We start from the raw sequence: 10,935 nt of genomic DNA, 5'->3' as shown, positions 1-10,935 counted from the left end.
GGCCTGGAATTTTTTCTTACATAAATCCATAAATAAAAACTAACTTGGCACAGATTGCCAAGTATCTAGCAAGCCTGGATGTCTCCTATACGGATATCTAAATTTCAATACTGTACAGGGACTGCTTTCAAGAGGAGTTCAGAACATTCTCTGCAAAGTCAGGCCATCAAGGGAGATCTTGAACCAGCTCGTCCTCCTGCTCCAAAGAAAAAAAAGGAGAAATAAACCCCACTCGCTTCAGCATCACTGGTTCCAGGCTCTGACAAGAGATCTATCAAAGTCTTACATTAATGTAACGAGCTAAAGACCCGATATGAAATTTTAGTTAACTACGATTATGAAGGGGAAGCAAGGCCCATCTGAAATCCTGAAAACTTTCTTCAGGCCTAATGCTAATTAACAGAAGCACCAGCTGAGAAGATGCTCTGAGGCAAAAGATATTGAATATTTGGTGACGTCCCATGGAAAGATTTAAAATTTTGCTGAGTGCACTTTCTACCTACATATTTCTTTTTCTATTGCGTTTTCGATTATTACACTTCCCCCCTCCCTGCCCTTCCCCTCCAAATCCCCTCCCCTGCTTTCCTATCTGTCCCTTGGTGCTCCATTTTGACTTCTGCCACCTCTCGCAGGTGCTTGCTTTCCCCCAGCTCGTCTCTACACCCCTGGACGGGCCCTGAAGCCCAGCGGAAGCCACTTGCCGAGACGGCACTCTGCCATCTCCCCTTCCTTCCGCACAGCCCCCTCCTCCCGCAGCTCTTCCCTCGCCTCCAGCCCCATCTCCCCCCCTCCTGCTGGCCGGGGCGCACCGCGCCGGATCCTGCTCTCCGCCCCAGGGGAACCGAAGCAGACATCAAGCCTTCCCGCTGCTCCCCCGCCACCCCACCGCACAGGGCCGGCCCTCCCGCCCCGCTCACCGAGCCCGGGACCGGCTGCCACCCCCCGCGGTCTCCCGCCCGGCTCGCCCGCAGCAACCCCACTCTGGCGGGCAAAAAGCACTGGCCCGTACGGGGATCGAACCCGCGACCTTGGCGTTATTAGCACCACGCTCTAACCAACTGAGCTAACCGGCCCGCTGGAGCCCGGTTTCCGGGAAGTGGCCCATCACCCGCGGCGGAAGCAGGCCGCTCCACTCCGCGCCGCGGGCGGGGCTGCTGGCTGCTACCTGCGGACACCCGCACCGGCTCCCCGCGGGGCCAGCGCCGCTTGCCCGGGGTTCGAGGGTGTGCTCCCCAGGGCAGCAGCTGTGCTTCCTTGCAAAGCCCCCCAGCGCCCTGTGTGACAGGGGATGTTTCTCCTGCGGAGCCTCCAGGCTGGGACAGGAGCACAAAACTTTTTCCTGGTGGGGGCAGGGAAGCAGCAAAGCAGGCTGCAGAGTAAGGTCATGCAGGTTCCATCCTTGGAGGTTTTCCAGACACCTGGGCCAAGCCCTGAGCAGCCTCCAGGCCTGCCCTCACAGCAGGTGCTGCTCTGAGGAGGGGGTTTGGGCAAGACACCTCCCAGAGTCCCTTCCTGCCCGAGTTATCCCATGGCCTGAGCAGCGCTCAGCACAGCCTGCAGCAGGAGTGAGACTAAGCAGACCCATAGCCTGGCCTAGGATGAACCAGGGACCAGGCAGGGTTGACCAGCATCTACTGAAATTTACCCCAGCAGTAGCATTGAATGAGACTGAGCCTGGAAGCAAATACCTTCCCTGGAAGGATACAGCGACACAGGGAAGAGTTATTCACAATCCCTTTTTATCCCTATTTTGTCTTACATCAAAGGTTTCTGTTTTAAAACGTTAATTTTCCTGGCTTAGACTGTAATAAAAATCAAGCTTTTCAAGTGCTTGGTCTTCTTGGCAGAGCTCATTATAGAGGAAAAGACCAAGAAATATCTATATCACAGCTTGGGATGAGATGGACTGACCCAGGATCGTTGGGATGACAGCACCCTGTGCTTTCTAGTCCATACTCATCCTTGTGGTCAGTGCCCCCCACACCATACTTCCTTTGTCTCACTCACCCCATCAGTTCCCCTTTATTGCTGTTAGCCCACCTGCTACCAGCACTTTCCTCAAAGAGCCACCAAATTCCCCAGACCTCATTTTGCCCAGCTTTATCAAAATCCTTCATCCCTAGGAACCAACTGATCAAATCATTTCACAGAATCACAGAATCATATAGGTTGGAAAAGACCTTTAAGATCATCGAGTCCAACCATAAACCTAACACTGCCAAGACCACCACTACACCATGTCCCTAAGCACCTCATCCAAACGTCCTTTAAATACCTCCAGGGATGGTGACTCAACCACTTCCCGGGGCAGCCTGTTCCAATGCTTGATAACCCTTTCAGTGAAGAAAAATTTCCTAATATCCAGTCTAAACCTCCCCTGGCACAACTTGAGGCCATTTCCTCTTGTCCTATCACTTGTTACCTGGGAGAAGAGACCAACCCCCACCTCTCTACAGCCTCCTTTCAGGTAGTTGAAGAGAGCAATAAGGTCTCCCCTCAGCCTCCTTTCCTCTGGGCTAAACAACCCCAGCTCCCTCAGCCGCTCCTCATAAGACTTCTGCTCCAGACCCTTCACCAGCTTCATTGCCCTTCTCTGGACATGCTCCAGCACCTCAATGTCCCTCTTGTAGTGGGGGGCCCAAAACTGAACACAGTATTCGAGGTGCGGCCTCACCAGTGCCGAGTACAGGGGCACGATCACTTCCCTAGTCCTGCTGGCCACACTATTTTTGATACAAGCCAGGATGCCATTGGCTTTCTTGGCCGCCTGGGCACACTGCTGGCTCATATTCAGGCGGCTGTCAACAAACACCCCCAGGTCCTTCTCTGCCGGGCAGCTTTCCAGCCACTCTTCCCCAAGCCTGTAGCGTTGCATGGGGTTGCTGTGGCCCAAGTGCAGGACCTTGCACTTGGCCTTGTTAAACCTCATACAATTGACCTCAGCAATTGACCTCATACAATTGACCTCGGAATGGGATTTACATCCCATTCCTCTTCAGCTGTCCCAGCCCTCACACCTCTGCCTCCCAGTCCTGCCATCCTCCTCAGCACCATTAGTCCATGCTCAGTCACCTCTCCATCTGAACAGAGGAGCATTCGCTCTTTCATCTCTGCACTCTTCTCCCAGTAACCACAACTGTCAGTGGCTTTTGCTGCAGCATGTACAGTCATTACCATGCCTGAGCACCATCCCTTGATACTTCAGCTGCTGCTGCTCCTTGTCTAATTGAACCTCTTGTCTACACCATCACCTTTTATCCACCTTGGACATCTTTCTCTTCACCCCTACAGGAGGGCAGCAGTCAGTTTTATAAAAAACAAATTATATAGGGGCCCCAGGTTACCGTACATATGCAGTAGTTGAACAGTAGATGACTAGCTTTGCTGTTCAAGTGCTAACCTCTGCCAAAGACTCCCATAAAGTATATGCCATCTCTTTCACTTGAGGGTCTTGTTTCATCAGCCCAGGAAACTTTCCTGCAGGCTGCTGGGGCTCTCAAACAAGCAGAGGAAGGAGCATGGGGGGAGGTAGGAAAGGGGGAGCTCCAAACTGTCATTTCTCCTTCCCTTTTTCTATTTGATCTCCATGAAGTAGCAACCAGCCAACTGCCAGGAAGCACATATGTTCTGGGATCTTGATAACCAGCTATATTTTCTGGGAAATGTCACCCTGTGTTAGGCTAATGTCATGGTTTAACCCCAGTTGGCAACCAAGCACCACACAGCGGCTCGCTCACCCTCCACCCAAAGTGGGATGGGAGAGAGAATCTGAAGATCAAAAGTGAGAAAACTCATGGGTTGAGATATGAACAGTTTAATAATCAAAATAAAATAATAATAATAAATTGTAATAAAACAACAAGAGAGAGGAACAAAACCCAGGAAAACCAGGTGATGCAACTGCTCACCACCTGCCAACCAACACCCAGCCAGTCCCCAAGCAGCGATCACTGCCCCCTGGCCAACTCCCCCCCAGTTTCTATACTGAGCATGGCATCATGTGCTATGTAATATCCCTTTGGACAGTTTGGATCAGCTGTCTTGGCTGTGCCCCCTCCCAGCTTCTTGTGCACCCAGCAGAGCATGGGAAGCTGAAAAGTTCTTGACTTAGCATAAGCACTGCTTAGCAACAACTAAAACATCGGTGTGTTATCAACATCGTTCTCATACTAAATCCAAAACACAGCACTATACCAGCTACTAGGAAGAAAATAACTCTATCCCAACTGAAACCAGGACAGCTGAACTCACTCAAACATTCAACAGCAAGGCCACATCTGGAATCTCAAGACAAAGCTGAAAAGTAAAAGGGCAGAAAGAAAAAGTACTCCTAAGCAAGCCACAGCATGGGCCTGTGTATGGAGTCTGGGTAGTGTCTGGACTGACAGACAGAGCATCAGTGGCAGGTACATGAACAGTAAACCTTCATTTGTGTGTCTGGCACAGAGATTCTCAGTCTGGTTTTTGGTAAGCAGCAGTTAGCTAATTATTTTTTTGGTCAGTTGCTCCACTGAGAGCAAGGGAGCAGGGGTGAGGATTAATCATCTTTCTGGCCTTTCTGTCCAGAATATCACCAGAAGTAGCTCAAAGCAGTGATATATTGCCTCTTAATTTATAGCTGTCCACCACTGTTTTGTAATCAAATCTGGTCCAATTATGCAATGCTAAGATGGAAAAACTCTATGTCCTTTGGCTATTTCTTTCCACTGCCTTCCACTGCCTCCTAGCTAGGCTAAGCAGACTTGTCTTTTTCCTCAAAGTTTAATCAGTCACATGCCAAATGCCAACCCCTGTTGTTCTGAAACCCTCTTCCACACAGAAATAGCATCCTACCTTTTTAGGAGAGTCTCATTCGGTCTCTGCTGTACAATCAACAGATTTTCTGTGATTAGACAGTGACAGATAACATAACAGTCCAGGAGATCAATGCTGTCTCCAAGAAAGCAAAGTTTTCTAATTGAACAGTAAACTCTGGTTTCTCTCCAGTGTGTGGGATCCATACTCTCAAGCAAAGAAACAAGCCAGCCTAGAATGAGAAACAGTTGCCAGGCTATATAGTGGATATCTGTAACATTATGGAATTTAGAGGCTGTACACGCAAAGTGTTTGCAAGCATTTTTCAGCACCATCGATGTTAGGGAATTGTGTTCACAAGCGCCTTAAATAGAATCTCAGCTCTAGGGGTTTTGCTAATTCAGGGCCTCAGCTACACATCTCAACAACTTCAGACTTTTACAGCACATTTAGAAGTTCTGCTACAATATTCCCCTCATAACCTTACCATTGTATACAGTATTTTCAAAGACTCCAAAGCATTTATATTTAAACAACCAGGGGCAGACAGCAGGAGGCGGAAGAACAAACAAGGTTCAGGTGCTTGTGCTCCATCTCAGATCTTCTCTTCAGTTGCCTGTTCCCTCCCTGCCACAAGTCACCCGGCACCTGCCCACGCCGCACCACTTTCCCTGACCTCTCCCGCTCCCCGCCACCCACGGCACATCGGCGGCACTGGCAGCAAGCAGCACGCTGCACTGGGCGCAGCCCCAGCTCCGTGCTCCCAGCCACCCCCAGCACAACCTGCACGGGCTGCGCTTTGAGCCGCGCTCCCCAGAGCTATGCCTCGGGGTGTCGTCTACAGAGGAGAGCTGTGTTTTCCTCAGACCCAGTGCCGTTCAGGATTACAGAGATGGTCCTTCCTCTGTGCCCAAGCAAATAATTTCTTGTCCTTTTTACTGGCAATAAATTGCCAAATTATAGCTATATCAACTTCCCCCACACCCTGTGCTCCAGCCTGCGTTACATATCGCATGCTACGCAGGCCCTGCCATCATGAACCCTGCCTGTGTCTGAAAGCAAGACCATCTTCCAGAAGAAACGTGACATTTAGGCAGAAAGTAGAACAGAGCGTGCTCGTTGGCTTCCCTCCGCCTCTGCCCCTTCCCGAGTGCCCACACTGCAGGACACATTAAGATCTTATTTCACATAGGCCAGTAAGGCATCTGAAAGTGATCTTCGGTCACTGCTCGCTGCCTAGCCCAAAATGGATCTGAACTGGCAATTTAACGACAAAGTATAGCTTTAGGCATTCCGCAGCCATGTCCTGTTCGTTCCTAATCTCTCATCAATTCAGAATTGACAGCTAGGGAAAAAAATTCATTAGCTGCCCAAATAAAAGGGTACAGGGAACTAATGTTACCAGCCTGAGCACTACCCAGGGATTTATTAATAAGCTTGCCATTGAAATCTGACTCATAAAAATGCTAATGCAAGTTATTTGCATATGTCTGTGCATCAAAACAGAATAAAGACCCATAATGTTATATTTAATAAAAATTATTATTACCCCAATCATAAAGTAAATGTTTGGTGGTCATAAAATGTGTGTTGAAGTGTAACATGTATATGCATTCTATATTTATAGCCTTTTTAATAATAGCTGTGAGTTTTGAATAAAACAGTTGAGGACCATTCTTGTCCAGCCATTACCAGTGTTTTGAACTAGAAACTTGCAGATTCAAGAATCACATCTAGAAACAGGACATTATATCCAGCATAACCACCACAGTAAGTTCCTGGTACAGCAGTAGCAACAGTGTCATGCTTTTGAACAGAATAACCAAAACTTATTCCACAGCTTCTCTGTGTTGGCCAGCAACAGGTGAGGACAACTCCGGAGACCCAGGAAGAAGAAAAAACCCTTCCCTTCAACCATCTAAAATGAACCACCAACTATGAAACCTGGTCTTACAATGTCTGCATGCCATCACCATGCTTATTTAAGGCCAAATTTACCACAAATCTGACACAGGAGTAAGCTGTCCAAAGGGCATCAGCAGTCCCACACATTTCTCAGAAGACCTGGACATTCTGTAGGCATATGGGCAGAAAATGCCCACATCCAGTATATCCCCTTAGCAGGCTATGGCCCTAAGATAGTGTAGCTATGCACATACAGCACTTTGGATTGAAACCTTGATAGTATTGTTTTAGTGCCCAGGCTGGTGGTAGAAGATGCTACATAAAGACATTTCGCTTGTTTGCCTGTGTCACAGTTCCTGGATCTACTTTATTCCCCTGGAAAACTTCGAGATGCTCTGCAACTCTTAGCCTCCAGCTAGCACCAGGCATCAGTTTACTATTTAACATGCCACATTAAGCCTACAGTTAGCATTACAGGGATCACCAGGATGAGTTATTATGAATACTATCTCATTATTAGTGCTGAATTTGTTAACAGCTTTTCCATTTTTAAGTAGCACCTATTTGTTTTGTTTCTGCTATGGATGGGCAGAATGGATTAGACTACACAAGCTTCACATCCAATTCACGTGATACTCTTTTGCAGATGGAAATAATAGTTTGATTTTTCCCATCTTTATTCAGAAAGAATTTTAAGTTTAAGCTGGATCAAACAACACTCATCCCTTTACATTTTGGAGTAATTTACATTTACTGTTTGAAGATGGAGTTTAACTATTGCTCCAGAGTGGTTTGAAACCTCATTCTAGAATATCTGTTTTATGAAGTCCTTTTCCTGATGGCTTTCAAAAAAACCCAAAAAAACAAAACAAAAAAAAACAAAAAAAAAACCCAAAACAACCTTAGAATGGTAAAAAGCCAGAGGACCACATGATTTCACTAAAACCTGCTTGCAGATGAGAGATGAGTATTCTTGATTTTTAAGCAAAGAGTGCAGAAGAGCCTTAGAATTTATTTTTATATTCCTGGGAAGCTGGTCAACGTAGTTCTTTCAAACTTGAATATTCAGGGACGTATGTTTCACAAGGTACTTATGTTTCAATTAGAATTACTCAAACATCATGGAATATCCTGACCAAGAAGTAGGGTGTTTTTCCCCTGCCTAAAAAGACAAATTCAGACTTATTTTTGGTGAAGTTACTGAAATTGCTTCCTTCCCCTACTTTAGTTCTTACCCCCCCTCCCAGATGCAGAGCTTACATAGAAGACCAGTACACTGAACAGAAAATTACTTTGCATTAGAACAAAACCCACCTTCTATTCAGTGAAGTTTTACAAATGGAACATTTTTTCCTAATATGCCAGGCACTCTGTACCTCTGTTTGCATTGTACAACTAAGTGTTTTTATTAGAATTTGCAATATTTCCCTGTGGAAAGGCTGATTTGTGATCAGAGAAATGTCCATTAGCCTTCATTCAAAACCACTGCCATAGTGGTCATTTTTGTTAGACCTGTGAAACCTGCCATTTCTGGCCCTCCTATTTCTTCAGTCCATGCAGACACCCTCTCTTCTGCTCTGTTCTGTAACACACCCAGTGGTCATTAAAGTTCCATTTGAAAAGAATTAAAAAGGACTGTAATTTTTATGCGATTAAATTGGACCAATTATTTCTTGAAGCCACAAGCGTATAATTTCCTATAAGCACTGAAGAAAAATCAATATCCCAAGTTCATAAATTATTTATCACTCCATCAGGCTGCCATTTGTTAATGCAACAGAAAGACACCATTCTGGACCTGGACAAGAATTTCAGCTTTCATTCATATAGATAAGAAGGATGCACACCAAAAAACAATAAACCCACTAACAGGAGTCCAAAAAAGCCAGAAGTACTCTCGACTTCCTATGCCCATGCTCCCTGAAGACAGCTATTTCCAAATAAAACACACTGGCATACAAAATGCCTCTCTATTACTAAAATGTTGCAAATGATTCTTGCCATAGGTGACATTTGAATGTTTTGGTGGGTTTCTTACTAGTTTTGGAATCAGTTCCACGTAAGACCTACAATTACAGCTAGTGTTTATGAAGCCAAGTTTCTGAATGCTAGAAGCAATTTACATGTGACTTCTAAGTGGTTAAAAAGAACTACCATAATATTTCTATAATTTTTTGTGCTCCTTTTCTTCATGTCTTGCTCTAACCATGAAACATATAGAAAGATGTAGCAGTATATACCATTTATCCCCAGGTGTTTTGTTTGGTTGGTTTTTGTTTTGTTTTTTGGGGTTTTTTTGTTTTGTTTTGGGTGGGGTTTTTTTTTTTTTTTAAACCTAGCATCCTCTTTCTAGGTTCTCAGCTTCCTTCACAAAGTCTACATCATTGTCACTGCTCAGCATTCACATGGCTCTTTTCATATAACAGCAATTAATTTTTGCAGCCACCATATACATTAAGAACTCCTATTTCCATTTCTGCAGAGGAAGCAGCTGAAGTATTCAGAAAAATCAGGGATTCAGGCAAGGTAAAACATTGTCAGTCCACAGTTCATGTACTGGTGCAGGTCTATTGAACCATTACATCTCAAAAAAAAAAAGCATTTGAGGCCAGTTAGAGAAGAATCACACTGACACCTGTTATCCCCAGGAGCACAGGGGTCTCATTACCAGAACAGCAGTACCTGGGCATGAAAGCACAACTGGATCCAGTCTAGCAGGGTCAGCTCCCTTTTCTGTCCTCCTAACATAGATAAATTGAACAACACAGTTTATTGTGTGTATGCCTTTGTGATATGACCTTGGAATAAAAGTACCTGTCTAATCTGAGTGGATATGAAAGTTGCCATGTCACATCCCAAATAAAAGAAGGCTTGGTCCAGTGTTATTAGGTCAAACACTCATTTATCCTGTGAAAGCCTACTCTGACCAAAGTCAAAAGCAATTTTGATCACACAGTGCTGCACCTAGCTGTCTCTGGCTGGTTTCAGAGTTAGAAACTAGAATATCCAGAGGGGACACAATGCTTTAAGTTGCAGGATGTTATTTGAAATACCGCTCCTTGAAGTGTGAAAAAGATTTTTGCATTAACCTAAACACATACACATCACTTCATCATCCCAAGCCTGGGAACACAAGTTATAGAATGATGTGGTATACTGAATTTCATGTGTCTACCTGTTGCCCAAAGCTTTCTGGATCCAACCATTCAAAAGCTATACATGAACTCAGAGAGCTTTCACTTTTCTTAAAAGCCTAATCAACTAAAAAGGTGTCCTTAAGAATACAGGCAGTTCCTCCTCCTTTACGTACCATAAAGTTCTTCAGTCAACTGAAAGGGGAAGCTTAGTACGTTAATCCAAGATCAAATATTAAAGACTCTTAATGTAAGGATTTTTTGCTTACCTGACAAGCATATCTAACTGCACTATGAATTCACTTTTGATAAAATTCAAAAGTCATCTGTATTTCAATAAAATTGACAAAGGAATAAAGATCTGAAAGTTGTTCATTTCTTCATGCATTAGGAAACTCATCAGTAGGTAGAAGAGACACCTTAGCCCTGATTTTGGTAAGGAAGACCAGAGTCTCCATTAGACATTGGCAAACTCAAACACAAGGTTTCTCAATCGGTCGGAGGAAGGAAAGGAAAAAGGATTCCTGAGTTTTGTTGGTTACAGAACAACTTGTTACATACCGAATTGTACCAGTCTCAGAAACTGCAAACTTAAAGTTGAACCAGTTCCCTAGATGTTCTTTTCTGTAATAGCATGGTATCAAAGTCCGGGATATTGCCAAAAAGGTTAATTTTGGGGAGGACACTTCAGTTTCTGGATGTAGAAAAGAGTTTCATCTACTTTTAAAAACTCTTCAATACATAGAAGAAAAGGGTTTAACTAGCACAGGCTCATAGCAGCCCATCTTTTCTGGGGCTAGCTCTTCATGTTGCTTGACACTGGGAAGGGAGTGGGATTTCTCTGCCATGAGCAACTAATTTAGAGGCACACGTTTCATCCGTGTCCTCTGTGCTGCCGAGCCACTCCAGCTCCCATTCCGGAGCAATACAGCATGGCAAGACAGGAGCCTGAACCAGCTGTTACGGACAGACACGGTGGTTGGTACAGCATTGGAGCAGTCTGTTTTCGGGGCATGGCTCCAATAAATATCAGCATTGTCCAAGCAGGAATATCATTTGAGTTTTGTACACCAAGAAGTATGAAGCAACTTAGCACAGCCAG

General features: G+C 45.1%; 1 non-coding gene across 1 annotated transcript; it reads right to left on the bottom strand.

The window, feature by feature from the left end:
* Positions 1–999: 999 nt before the first annotated feature.
* TRNAI-AAU (transfer RNA isoleucine (anticodon AAU)) lies at positions 1,000–1,073 on the bottom strand. The gene has a single exon. It is a non-coding gene; the product is annotated as a tRNA-Ile (tRNA).
* Between the last annotated feature and the right edge of the window lie 9,862 nt (positions 1,074–10,935).

The sequence above is a fragment of the Mycteria americana genome, chromosome 1 (genome assembly GCF_035582795.1).
Source record: "Mycteria americana isolate JAX WOST 10 ecotype Jacksonville Zoo and Gardens chromosome 1, USCA_MyAme_1.0, whole genome shotgun sequence".
In the NCBI taxonomy this organism is placed as follows: Eukaryota; Metazoa; Chordata; class Aves; order Ciconiiformes; family Ciconiidae; genus Mycteria; species Mycteria americana.
Note: the sequence above shows the minus strand (reverse complement) of the source record. Positions and strands in the feature narration are given on the sequence as shown.